The 13,782-nt window shown below is 37.1% G+C and overlaps 1 pseudogene; it reads left to right on the forward strand.

Moving 5' to 3' along the window:
* Positions 1-13,782, forward strand: part of LOC109047566 — a 35,494-nt pseudogene that overhangs the window by 19,508 nt on the left and 2,204 nt on the right.

Genomic DNA, 13,782 nt, shown 5'->3' on the forward strand with positions numbered 1-13,782 from the left:
TGTAAATTCAGATATATTGTGGGTGAAGTAGGTGAATATTTCTTTTGAAATGGCAGTGATCCAGTGGACTTTAATTTCTATCAGGGGAAACCTTTAATTCTACAGTATTTTGTAAAGGAACCTGTTACAACAAACAGGAAAGTGGTGCTTCTCTTCTTACTCCTGGAAAAGATCCCATCAGATGTATTCAAAGAGCTAACCAGGCTTATCTGCTTGACTAGAGCGCAGGCATCCAGCAGGTTTCTTGGCTTTGAACTGATGGAGCCCCATGGGAGTAATTACTGCAGTCTTAGTTTCACTGGCGATATCTATCAGCACTTGTCAGCGCTCTGTCTTAAGTTCAAGAACACTGTATAAGGTGGCACTAGGTATGTGTGCAGGAGCACACATGTACACTAGTATAATTACACATGATGCACAAACACACCACTGTCTGTGCCCTTTGTGGGAAGCCGGCGGCCTTGTGTCTGTTTGCTTGGCTGGCAGGTTGGAATGCTGGTTTCTGTTTGTCTTATTGTCAGTTAATGGATATTAGAGACATTAGAGATGTTTATTCCATCACTGTGACAATGACATTCCTTTCGCATCACGAATCAGTGTGTTAACACACTGTTTCCTAACAAAAATGTACCATGGTTTCAATCAAAAGAACAGTTACTTAAGGGTTTTTTATTGCTTTTATATTTATATTTATTGAATTTAGATTATTTTTATTTTACATAGTGAATCTATTTGTGTTTGTATGTATATACAGGTGTATATATATTTTTTTTATTTTTTTTTGTTGTTTTTTATTTTTTTTTTTTTTTTATTTTTTATTTATTATATTTTTTTTTTTTTATATTAATCTCTCTCTATCTCTCTCTCTATATATATATTACAATTTGTTTTAATATATACACACAAATATATTTTATGTTTATTTTATATTTTCAATACACACACACACACACTCAGACACACACACACACACACACACACACACACACACACACACACACACACACACACACACACACATATATTTCAAATCTCTGATTCTTGTCTCCAGGGAGGCTGTTTTTCGAGCCTGAGCCATCAGGTTTGGTGGTTGGAGTTTGTGTGGAGAACCTGTATAAGATGTTCAGCAGCAGCTCTAGACCTGCTGTGGATGGTCTGAGTATCACCTTCTACGAGGGTCAGATCACTGCTTTCCTTGGCCACAATGGTGCAGGGAAAACCACTACTATGTATGTATCCAAAACCCAGTGAAATGGATCTTTATTTATCTATGGGAATGTTATACATGGAAGTTTTCTCCTCTCTCCCAAAGGTCTATTCTCACCGGCATGTTCCCTCCCACCTCTGGCACAGCGTATATTTATGGGAAAGACATCCGAACCGACATGGATGCCATTCGTAAATCTCTGGGAATGTGCCCCCAACATAACATCATCTTTCACCAGTTCGTAAACCCCTCGTGTGATTTCACTTTGAAGGATGTTGATACACCTGCTAAAGTAAAATCTGTCAGAATGCTGACTTGTTTTAATCTCCCTTTCTACTGCAGTATGACGGTAGCAGAGCACATCTTGTTTTACTCTCTGCTGAAGGGTCGGCCATTACCCGAGGCCCAGCTAGAGGTGGAAAATATGCTGGAAGATCTTGGTCTCCCTCACAAGAGGAACGAGGAGGCACAAAACCTGTCAGGTTAGATCATAAATATCTTTTTAACAATTCCTTCCTGTGCAGACCAGTCTCAGTTCTGTTTATTTTGCTAAACTTTACAGTAAGAGGACTGAACTAATTGAGATTTGTAAGAAATAATAAAGAGGATATTGTCTTCCTATGTAGGTGGTATGCAGAGGAAGCTTTCTGTTGCCATGGCTTTTGTTGGTGGAGCTAAAGTGGTGTTTCTGGATGAACCCACATCAGGAGTGGATCCATATTCCAGACGCTCCATCTGGGACCTTCTGCTGAAATACCGTGCTGGTACGCACTCCTAGGAAATGTGGATAAATCATATTTCTCCATGACCATCCATCTATTTCTTTATTTTTTTTGTATATTTAATATATATACGAGTATGATATATATATATATATATACATCTATATATATATATTATATATATATATTATATATATATTTTTGTATATTTAATATATATACGAGTATGATATATATATATATATACAGGTGCATCTCAATAAATTAGAATGTTGTGGAAAAGTTCATTTTTTTGTGTTATTTTAATTAAGTTGTGAAAGTATTGTGTTGTTTAAGTCTTTGGTTCTTTTAATTGTGATGATTTTGGTTCACATTTAACAAAAACCCACTGATTCACTATCTCAACAAATTAGAATACTTCATAAGACTAATAAAAAAAAAAAACATTTTTAGTGAATTGTTGGCCTTCTGGAAAGTCTGTTAATTTACTGTGCATGTACTCAATACTTGGTAGGGGCTTATTTTGCTTTAATTACTGCCTCAATTCGGCATGACATGGAGTTTGTGGCACTGCTGAGGTGGTATGGAATCCCGGGTTTCTTTGACAGTGGCCTTCGGCTCATCTGCATTTTTTGGTCTCTTGTTTCCTCTTGACAATACCTCATAGATTCTCTATGGGGTTCAGGTCTGGTGAGTTTGCTGGCCAGTCAAGCACACCAACACCATGGTCATTTAACTAACTTTTGGTGCTTTTGGCAGTGTGGGCAGGTGCCAAATCCTGCTGGAAAATGAAATCAGCATCTTCATAAAGCTGGTCAGCAGAAGGAAGCATGAAGTTCTTCAAAATTTCTTGGTAAACGGGTGCAGTGACTTTGGTTTTCAAAAAACACAATGGACCAACACCAGCAGATAACCTTGCACCCCAAATCATCACAGACTGTGGAAACTTAACACTGGACTTCAAGCAACTTGGGCTATGAGCTTCTCCACCCTTTCTCCAGAATCTAGGACCTTGGTTTCCAAATTAAATACAAAGCTTGCTCTCATCTGAAAAGAGGACTTTGGACCACTGGGCAACAGTCCAGTTCTTCTTCTCCTTAGCCCAGGTAAGATGCCTCTGACGTTGTCTGTGGTTCAGGAGTGGCTTAACAAGAGGAATATGACAACTGTAGCCAAATTCCTTGACATGTCTGTGTGTGGTGGCTCTGCCTTGATGCCTCAGTGCATTCCTTGTGAAGTTCACTCAAATTCTTGAATCGATTTTGCTTAAGGCTGCGGTTCTCTCAGTTGGTTGTGCATCTTTTTCTTCCACTCTTTTTCCTTCCTCTCAACTTTCTGTTAGCATGCTTGGATACAGCCAGCTTCTTTGGCAAAGAATGTTTGTGGCTTACCCTCCTTGTGAAGGGTGTGAATGATTGTCTTCTGGACAACTGTCAGATCAGCAGTCTTCCCCATGATTGTGTAGCCTAGTGAACCAAACTGAGAAACCATTTTGAAGGCTCAGGAAACCTTTGCAGGTGTTTTGAGTTGATTAGCTGATTGGCATGTCACCGTATTCTAATTTGTTGAGGTTTTTGTTAAATGTGAGCCAAAATCATCACAATTAAAAGAACCAAAGACTTAAACTAAACTGAATTTATTTAATACACAAGTTTCACAATTTGAGTTGAATTACTGAAATGAACTTTCCACAACATATTGAGATGCACCCATATATATATATATATATATATATATATATATATATATATGTATATATATATATATATGTATATATATACACACACACACACACACACACATCCACAAAATTTTTTATTTTACAAATATAGTTTATATTTTATTTTATTATATATTTAGTTAATTGTATTTATTTGTTTGTTTTTAGTTTGTTTTTTTATTTTCATATATTTTATATCCATCCATATATCTGTCTAATAATTAATTTTTATGATATATATTTAGTATATTCTATTTAGTTATTTATTTTATATATTTAATAATTTTATTTTTATATATATAATATCTATCCATCCATCCATCCATCCATCCATCCATCCATCCATCCATCCATATGCTGTATTTGTCTATTAAGCTGTTTTTATTTATTTTATATATTTAGTCAATGTTATTTATTTTTAAATATATTTTATATTAATTTCTAAATTATATATTACTTGAAAAAATAGATATTTTAGATCATCCATATATGTAATTGCTGTTATTTTTTATATTATATATTTAGTATGTTCTGTTGATTTGTTTTTATTTTATACATTTATTATTTTCATTTTTATATATATAATATTTTTTCTATATTTATTAATTTATTATATTTTTATTATCTAACTATCAATCCATCCATCAATGAAACTGGATAAATCAAATTCTTCCAAGACTAAAAAATCATCCATCCCTGTAAAACTGAATATCTTCTAACATCTTTGTTCTATACATTTCTACTCTTAAGTAGAGGTCTAAAAGTGTGTGCACCTGGTGTGTGTCATTTAGGTCGTACGGTGATCTTGTCCACACATCACATGGATGAAGCTGACCTGCTCAGTGACCGTGTGGCCATCATCTCTCAGGGATGTCTGTACTGCTGTGGCTCTCCTCTCTTCCTGAAGAACTGCCTGGGCGCTGGTTTCTACCTCACTCTGGTACGGCGCATTAAAGAGCAGCCGTCCCATACCACAAAGGAGGTGAGACTTTAACCGTCTATTACAAAGAGTATATAAGGCAGCTAGACTCACAAGGTTGCTCTGGTTCTTACAGGGTCAGTGTGACTGTACTGAGGACTGCTCCTGTAAGTGCTCACTCTGTACCACATTTAAAGAGAGCGCCACAGAGCAGCCAAGAGTTACAGAAAGACAGATGGAAGGTAATACATTCATATAGTATGTTTATATTAGATCAGTGTAATCTAACTACATTGATCATAATTTAGGATGTGTAATCTCACTCTCTCAGGGGACATTGAGAGCATCACGACCCTCGTCCACCATCACGTCCCAGAGGCCAGGCTTATAGAGGTCATAGGGCAGGAGCTCACCTTTCTACTGCCCAGTCGGGGCTTCAAACATCGTTCTTACGCCAGCCTGTTCAGAGAGCTAGAGGAGACGCTGACAGACATGGGGCTGAGCAGCTTTGGAGTGTCAGACACTTCACTGGAGGAGGTTATTTTATTTTATTTTATTTTATTTATTTGTTTTGTTTTTTTTTTTTTTTTTTGTTTTTTTTTTTTTTGTTTTTATTTTATTTTATTTTATTTTATTTTATTTTCATTAGCATTTTACAAAGCACCATCATCTTGCTTTGTACAACATGAAAAAATCTAATTTTGTCTCTTTTGTGTCTTGTAGATATTTCTGAAAGTCACAGTTGATGGAGAGGCTGCCTACTAGCTGTCATTCAATCTCAGACGTACAGATATTGTGTATATGTGCCAGTTTATAGATCGTGTGAGTGTTGTATGTTGTGATTATGATGTCTGTTTTTGTGGTTGAACCCCTTAGACATCAGAGTTCTGCAACAGAAATCTCTTGCGAGTCTCTATAGAGAGAACACAGTGAAAGTGAATATAGAAGAAGGTGATGACTAACTTAGTCTGTCAGGCTTATAATGCTTCATCCCAGCTAAAGCTGCCTGCTAAAACACAGCACAGAGTTAAAAGACAAAACAAAGAGATGTTCTCAAACATACAGTACTGCTAGACACTATGCTAAATAGTGCATATGGTGCCAGTTAACCCTTTGTCACATGTTATTATACATTTAAAAAAAAAAAAAAAAAAAAAAAAAAATATATATAGATATATATATATATATATATATATATATATAAATATATAATATATATATATATACAAAATATTTAAATTTCACAAAATAAATTCAAGATGTATGACAAAATCATCTATTGGACAGATTTGTAACTCTGACAAAATCATCAGTTGGACAGACTGAGAATTACAAATCTGTCCAATCGATGATTTTGTTCCAATAAATTATGGGGAAATATTATATATATATACATATATATATATATATATATATATATATATATATATATATATATATATATATATATATATATATATATATATATATATATATATATATATATATATATATATAAAAGATTTGTTATTATAAATTTATGCATCAAGGGGTTACGCTTGCTTTTTATAGTTACAGCTATAGTTATGTTTTAATGGTTAAAAATAGTCATAAAAAATTAATTCTAGAATTATATGTCACCCAGGACTATTATGGTTACTTGTCAAATGATATTTGAACTTTTTGAGATTTGTTATAAATAAATAACTGTGGCTGCTTGGTTGAATAATGGTAGTTAGTGCCCTCTGTGTCAGGTTTATATATATAAGTAAAAATGTAAATAAATGTAAAAAAAAATTCAGTTATGTTTTTTCTATATGCTATTATTTAAATTGCACTAGCGTTATACTGCAAAAACCTCCCTGTTCTCACTGGAAAACCCATATTATCTGACCAAAACATTATAATTTGGATCTAGATTTTTGACTGTGTTGATCTTGTGTGCAGATACAGACCGGTCGGTGTATGCTAATGGCCAGTCTAACTCTGGAAATTCAACCAGCAGAGATGGCAGAGGATCCTATCAGGTGAAGGGAATCTTTCTTGTCTTGAAACAGTTTTTTGCTCTTCTCATTAAGAGGTTCCATCACACCACACGATCCGGCAAAGACTTCCTCGCCCAGGTCAGAATAACAGTATTGCTTTGGAAACATGTTGCTTTTGTAGCGTCAGTAATGAAGTCCATAGGATTTGGTTGAAAAACGAGAGTTTTTATGGTGCCTGCTGATATTCTCTTCCTCAGATTGTGTTGCCTGCTAGTTTTGTCCTTGTTTCTCTGATGTTTACGCTGATTGTTCCTCCATTCGGTGAATACCCCAGCCTTACTCTAAGCCCATGGATGTATGGCCGACAGTTCACCTTCTTTAGGTACAGTATATTTACATTGGAACAGAATTGGTTATTTACTGTATAGTTAACTAAGCAGTCTTTTATGTTTATTTTTTTCCAGCAATGAACAGATTCAAAGCCCAGATATGAGGTATTTTGGCGAGGTTCTTCTAAACAGACCTGGATTTGGGACTCGCTGTATGGTGGATGAACCTCTAGAGTACGTGCACATGCATTTTTATGATATACATGAATCTCCAGAGGTGTTTATCCTGCTTACCATGTCCATTCTTGCTTCCCACAGAAACTATCCATGTAATAACATAACCACAGAGTGGGAGATGCCCCTGGTGAACCCAGCGCTCATTGAGATGCTGGGTAACCCAGAATGGACGGACATTAGTCCGTCTCCCAGCTGCCAGTGCAGCACGCCCGACAAACTCACCATGTTACCTGTGTGTCCAGAAGGTGCTGGAGGTCTTCCTCCTCCCCAGGTTTGTCTCTCAGTTATAGATACAACAATATAAAGTCTTTAAAATGATGTATAGTGATATAGTGTTTCCTGCATTTCAGAGGATTCAATCCACTGGTGACGTGCTGATGGATTTGACTTGCAGGAACATCTCTGATTATTTGGTGAAGACCTACCCAAACTTAATACGGACAAGGTATTATGGCGCATTTGCGACTAAGCATTCATTAACTTGCTCTTATGTTTCCAGGAATTCATCTTATTTGTGTTTTTGTTGCATTTGTATTATGTACAGCTTGAAGAGCAAGTACTGGGTGAACGAACAAAGGTATGGGTGTCTTAAACACGAAATACAAAAATAAAATACAATGACTCCCTCTTGTGGTCACTTAGAGAACACATGCATTCTGTGGTCCAAATATGTGGAAGAATGACAGTCTCTTTTCTTCAGGTATGGTGGCATTTCTGTTGGAGGGCGACTTCCTGTTCTCGATGTGGATCCTAAAACCATCCAGAATGCAGCTGCTCAGTTAGGACGCCTGCTTAATGTTACAGGGGTAAATGTTCTGATTGTCTTCATTGTGAATTGATGCAATCAAAGCAAAGTAATGAATGTAAATTGCTTTTAGTTTTTCTAATATAATTTAAAGAAGATTTTGTAGCTTAACTGTTGAGATCATTTGCAGGGAAGATACTCAAAGCTTACTCTGCAGGAATTTGGGACTTTCTTGAGATATATGGAAACTGAAAACAATGTCAAGGTGAGATTTCTTTCAGCTTCACTTTCTGTCACAGTTTGCTGAGCTCGGCTCGTCCCATACAAGATACATAACTTATTTGTTATCTCCTCCAGGTGTGGTTTAATAACAAAGGCTGGCATGCTATGGTGGCCTTCATGAACGTGGCAAATAACGGCATCCTTCGAGCCAACCTGCCTCCTGGAGCCGATTTAAATAAGTATGGCATCACAGCCATCAATCATCCACTAAACCTGACCAAGGAACAGCTGTCGGAGGTCACCGTGTGAGTGTAATCCTGACAGTACTTCACACAGTTGTTTTACTTCAGTCTTTTAAATCAGTCTCAGTAGAGCTTTTTATGCATGTAAAATATCTTTATTGTTCACTCATTCTTTCTCTCAGACTGACCACCTCAGTGGATGCAGTGGTCGCTATCTGTGTGATTTTCGCCATGTCCTTCGTACCTGCCAGTTTTGTGCTGTATCTGATCCAGGAGAGAGTGACGCAGGCCAAACACTTGCAGTTTGTGAGTGGTGTCAGTCCTCTGGTGTACTGGATTGCTAACTTCTTTTGGGACATGGTCAGTATAAAGGCGTCCTACAATTAAAATTTAGTAAAAACATTTATCAGTATATTTCTATATTTGCTAGAAATATTTATTTTTATTAAATGATATGTTATGTACCATTTCTTTTGTTATTTAATTTTAATTATGAAAACAATTTAATATGTTTATTTATTTGTTTTTAATTTTTTAGCAGTTTGCCATAAATTTTACATTTCTCATAAACCATTATGTTCTTTACCATTTCTCTTGTTCATTAAATTAAATTATTTTTATTTAGATACTTTTTTTTTTCTTTACACAATAAAAATATGCAACAAGCTGGAATTATACATCTATAAATGTCATGTCATAAATTTATGAACACACTATGCTAATTAATGACATACGGTGCAAAACATTATTGATTGGTTTATAGTTTTTCAGGTTTTTTTAGACTATCACAAATCATTTTTGCACTTTCATCAAAACCAATTTTAGCCAGCTAGAAAACATAATCTCTTTAAGTAATAATACTTATAAATTAAATACTAATAAACCAGAAGCATGTTATTTTGACCAGTAAGTGCCTTTATAGTGTATAATAAGTATACAAGTGTGTTTATTCCATAGCATTGTCTTATGTTCTCTGGAATGGTCTGTTAATTCAGTTTTGCTGTTGTCCTGTCATTTCAGATAAACTATGCTGTCAGTGCAGCGATGGTTGTGGCCATTTTTATTGCATTTGACAAAAAATGCTACACCTCGCCTGGCAACTTGCAAGCCCTGATAGCTCTGCTGATGCTTTATGGGTAATGGAAAAATACATCATCTTTCATTGATCCTTTTACATTTCTTTTGGCAGAACAGCATTTCAAGGTGTATTTATGTCTGTCTTATTAGATATGTGGGTCAAAATCTAAAAGTACTCTGTGTAAAAAGGACACGCTCAGTAGCTGTAGCAGTACATATCGGCCTGAGAGATGAAGGGTCATAAGTAGACCCCACTGAAAGGTTTGAATATTTTAACATATTCTAATCAGTCTTTTTTCTTATGAAACAGTTGGTCGGTGACTCCCATGATGTATCCGATGTCTTATGTATTTAACGTGCCCAGCACAGCGTACGTCTCTCTGTCCTGCATCAACCTCTTCATTGGCATCAACAGCAGTGCCATCACGTTCATATTAGACCTGTTTGACAGTACAGAGGTAAAACATCCCAGCCTTCAATTCATTTTAGTGTACATTTTTCCACTAATCCCAATTTCCACTAATATCATAATCTGAATTTAAATCATGTACTAAATGCATTAGTCATTTAGGCCAAAAGTTCAAGTGTAGATGACATTTCATCCTCCATTTGTCTCTACTTTCGCAGGCTCTGTATAAGTGTAACCAGGTGCTGAAGAAAGCTCTACTTGTCTTTCCTCACTTCTGTTTGGGCCGCGGGCTCATTGACATGGCGATGAACCAGGCCGTGATGGACGTGTATGCACGCTTTGGTGAGTCCTGCTGCTCCTGTTCCCACCTCGCATTTCAGTCGGTTGTATTGAGGCTGTTGCGACCAACCCTAACCTGGCCCCTGGCAGGGTTTGGACCCAGTGATCTGGCCTCCATAAAAGTCACTGAGCTTTAATCTAGATGTCAACATGATGGAAATATAACACCTTACATTTGTCAACCGTATCTTCATAGGAGATTCACATTGCGTCTGCTGGAAGTTTAAAGCAACAATTATTTTTGATAACCAAATGGTTCATTTTTTGGCTGTATCTTATTTTGAGATTAGCTTAAATTCTTCATGGAATAATTTTTTATGTATTTTTAAATGGATTTATTTTTGTTTTATATATTGGATGGGCTACAAAACAGGCCTATATTTTTTCTATCATGAGACCAGAAAAGCAGAAACTTGGGAGAAACTTGCATAGCTATACATTAGCAACCACCCAGAACACCCTAACCACCCAGAACACCCTGCAGAACAGAATAGAATGTGATGGAAACACCATAGAAATTGGGAGAAACTTGCATAGCTATACATTAGCAACCACCCAGAACAGAATACCCTATCAACACCCTAGCAACAACCCAGAACACTCTAGCATTGCAAAGCAACACACTAGCAACTGTCCAGAACAGCAACTATATAGCAATGCCCTAGCAACCACTCAGAGCATAATAGAAACTGCTTGGCAACGTACTAACAACCACTCAGAATACCCTAGCAACTTCTAGACAACCACAAAAAACACTTTCACAACCACATAGCAACTACCTAGAACATCCTAGAAACTCCAAAGCAACATTCTAGCAATCACCCAAATATACTCTAAAACCCAACACCCCAGCAACAACCTGGCAACTATGCAGAACATCCTAGAAAATGCTTGGCAACACCCAAACAATCACCCAGAATACCCTAGCAACACCCTGGCAACCATGCTGAAAACACTAGCGTCCACTGCAAAGGACTAATAACCACATAGAAAACCCTAGAAATAGCAATGCCATAGCAACCACCCAGAATACCTAAGTAACACACTAGCAACCACCCAGGGCACACTACCAACCAAATATGAATGCAAATGCACATAACTGCATAACTGCATAGTTATATAGTTTATATAATTAATAGTGGTTCTAAAAATGTAAATGTTGGTGAAACTTCTTGTGAGGTTCATATACATCTAATGTGATTCTCAGGTGAGGACTTCAGTTTGGATCCCTTCAGCTGGGACTTTGTGGGAAAGAACGTGACATTCATGGCGATAGAAGGGTTTGTCTATTTCATCCTGAATGTTCTGATACAGTACCGATTCTTCCTGGACCGCTGGTGAGAAGAAATACATTCAAAAGAGTCACTCCAGCAGAAATGTTGCATCTCCACATACAGATTGCTGTCTCTTTCTACAGGATGCCAGATTTTAAGAAGCCGCCAGTAACTGATGAAGATGTGGATGTGGCCAAAGAGAGAGAGAGGATTTACAAAGGAGGAAGCTCTAGCGACATCCTTCAGATAAAAGACCTATCAAAGGCAAGTCTGTCTACTTTATACTTGTACACGATGTGTAATGTTTCACACAATAGAGATCATGAGTGTGTGTTTTCTCTCTATAGACGTATACTGGAACGATCAGGCCAGCGGTTGACAGGATATGTGTAGGGGTGTCACCAGGACAGGTAATCAATGGAGACATTTGAGACGTTTGGTCTTAGTGTTAAGAGCACCATGAGCTTTGACTTTGGCACCCTTTTAACTTCTGGCTTCTGAGCTTTGTGTGAACTATTTTCCCTTTTCACAGTGCTTTGGACTTTTGGGTGTGAATGGTGCTGGGAAAACTACCACATTCAAAATGCTGACAGGAGACATAGATGTCACTTCAGGGGAAGCTGTTGTGACTGGTTACAGGTTTGTTTTGCTAACACAACAGTGTTATGGTTAAGATAGACCTTTAGTGAAGATTCTCTCCTCAGCTAGTGTTTTCTATCGTGGTAGTTTGCACAGACAGCAGTGCTAGCAACTCAGTTAGCTATCTGGCTAACAATCATTTTATCTAATTAGGTAGAACTGAAGAATTTGCACTGTGGCGCTTTTTGGTTCAACCAACAGAGCGCAACAGTGCCCATTGACTTTTTCAGTGGTCTTGGTTCTGGAAGTATTTTTGATTTATTTTTTCTACCATGGGGATTTTGAAAAGGTCATTGTTTAAAAGTTATAAGACATGAAACAAACTAACCAGCTCCAAGATGAATCCCAACATTAAAAACTTTGATTTGCAGCAAAAAATACTGGGAATTCAGACAAAGTAGTTTGAAAGCATAAGGAAACTGACCCTGCTTTCCAATGTTCATACTATCCATCCTAAATAGTATGTGAGATTAAAATAAGTGTGTCCCAAAGCATAGTATGTTGAAAAGAGTATGACAGAAGTCCCAAGATGGTCTACTATTTCAGGTAGATTTTTGAAGTGTGGATCCGTGCACACTCTGATGGCTAATATTACCCACAATCCAATGCGCTTTGACGAATGATTCGGTTCAGGACTACAAACAGAAATAAAAACAAATATCCCATCAATTAGGTAGCAACATAGTCTTTACAAATCAATCCCACTAAGGAGAAAATGAATGGGATTTTAACTTCCTGATCAAGACTGTTGCACTTCATTTAGTCTTTATTTAGCACTTTACTTAGTCCAAAGTGGGTGGGGTTAAAGGGGCAGGAAAACTGTTCAGCAAACTGTTTGAAACAATTGTTATTTTTACCCTAGCAACCACCTAGAAGACCCTAGCAACTGCATAGCAACACACTAACCACTCATTACTCCCTAGCAACTGCACAGAAACACCACAGCAACACCCAGTAGGATTTTTTATGAGGAAACCATTGTTATTTTTACTATTTTGTTTGGTATTGCTAGTGATGTAACAAATTTCACACTTTACATCAATTTTGATTTCAACACATTTTGATTTTGTCATTAACTTGGTTGATTTCTTATGATGCTCCAGCATTCTTACCAACATTTTGGATGTGCACCAGAACATGGGCTTCTGCCCTCAGTTTGATGCCATAGATGATCTTCTAACAGGAAGAGAACATCTGCACTTATACGCTCGGCTCAGAGGAGTCCCGGAGTCCGAGATCAGCAGAGTGAGACCATATTCCACTTTCTTATCTCTTCTTATTTCTTTCTTTCTCTCTGAGGATTTCTGACAGAGACCACTATCTCTCTTTGATGCAGGTGGCTGAATGGGGAATTCAGAAACTGGGTTTATTTGAGTATGCAGGCTGCACTGCTGGCACATACAGTGGTGGGAACAAGCGTAAACTCTCGACAGCTATTGCAATGATTGGCTGTCCAGCTCTTCTGCTTCTAGTAAGGGCCTTTCTGTGCGATTTATCTCAGAATAAGATAAGGATTGTTACTAGTATGTTTTTTTTTTCCTGTGCCAGGATGAGCCAACCACAGGAATGGATCCTCACTCTCGGAGGTTCCTCTGGAACTCCATCATGAGTGTGATTCAGGGTGGCAGGGCAGTGGTCCTTACATCACACAGGCAAGAACATGTCAAAACATGTTAATTTTTATGTACCGCTAATTATAAATACTATATACTAACCTATGGAAGCCTGTTTCAGCCA

The sequence above is a fragment of the Cyprinus carpio genome, chromosome A24 (genome assembly GCF_018340385.1).
Source record: "Cyprinus carpio isolate SPL01 chromosome A24, ASM1834038v1, whole genome shotgun sequence".
NCBI classification, from domain to species: Eukaryota; Metazoa; Chordata; class Actinopteri; order Cypriniformes; family Cyprinidae; genus Cyprinus; species Cyprinus carpio.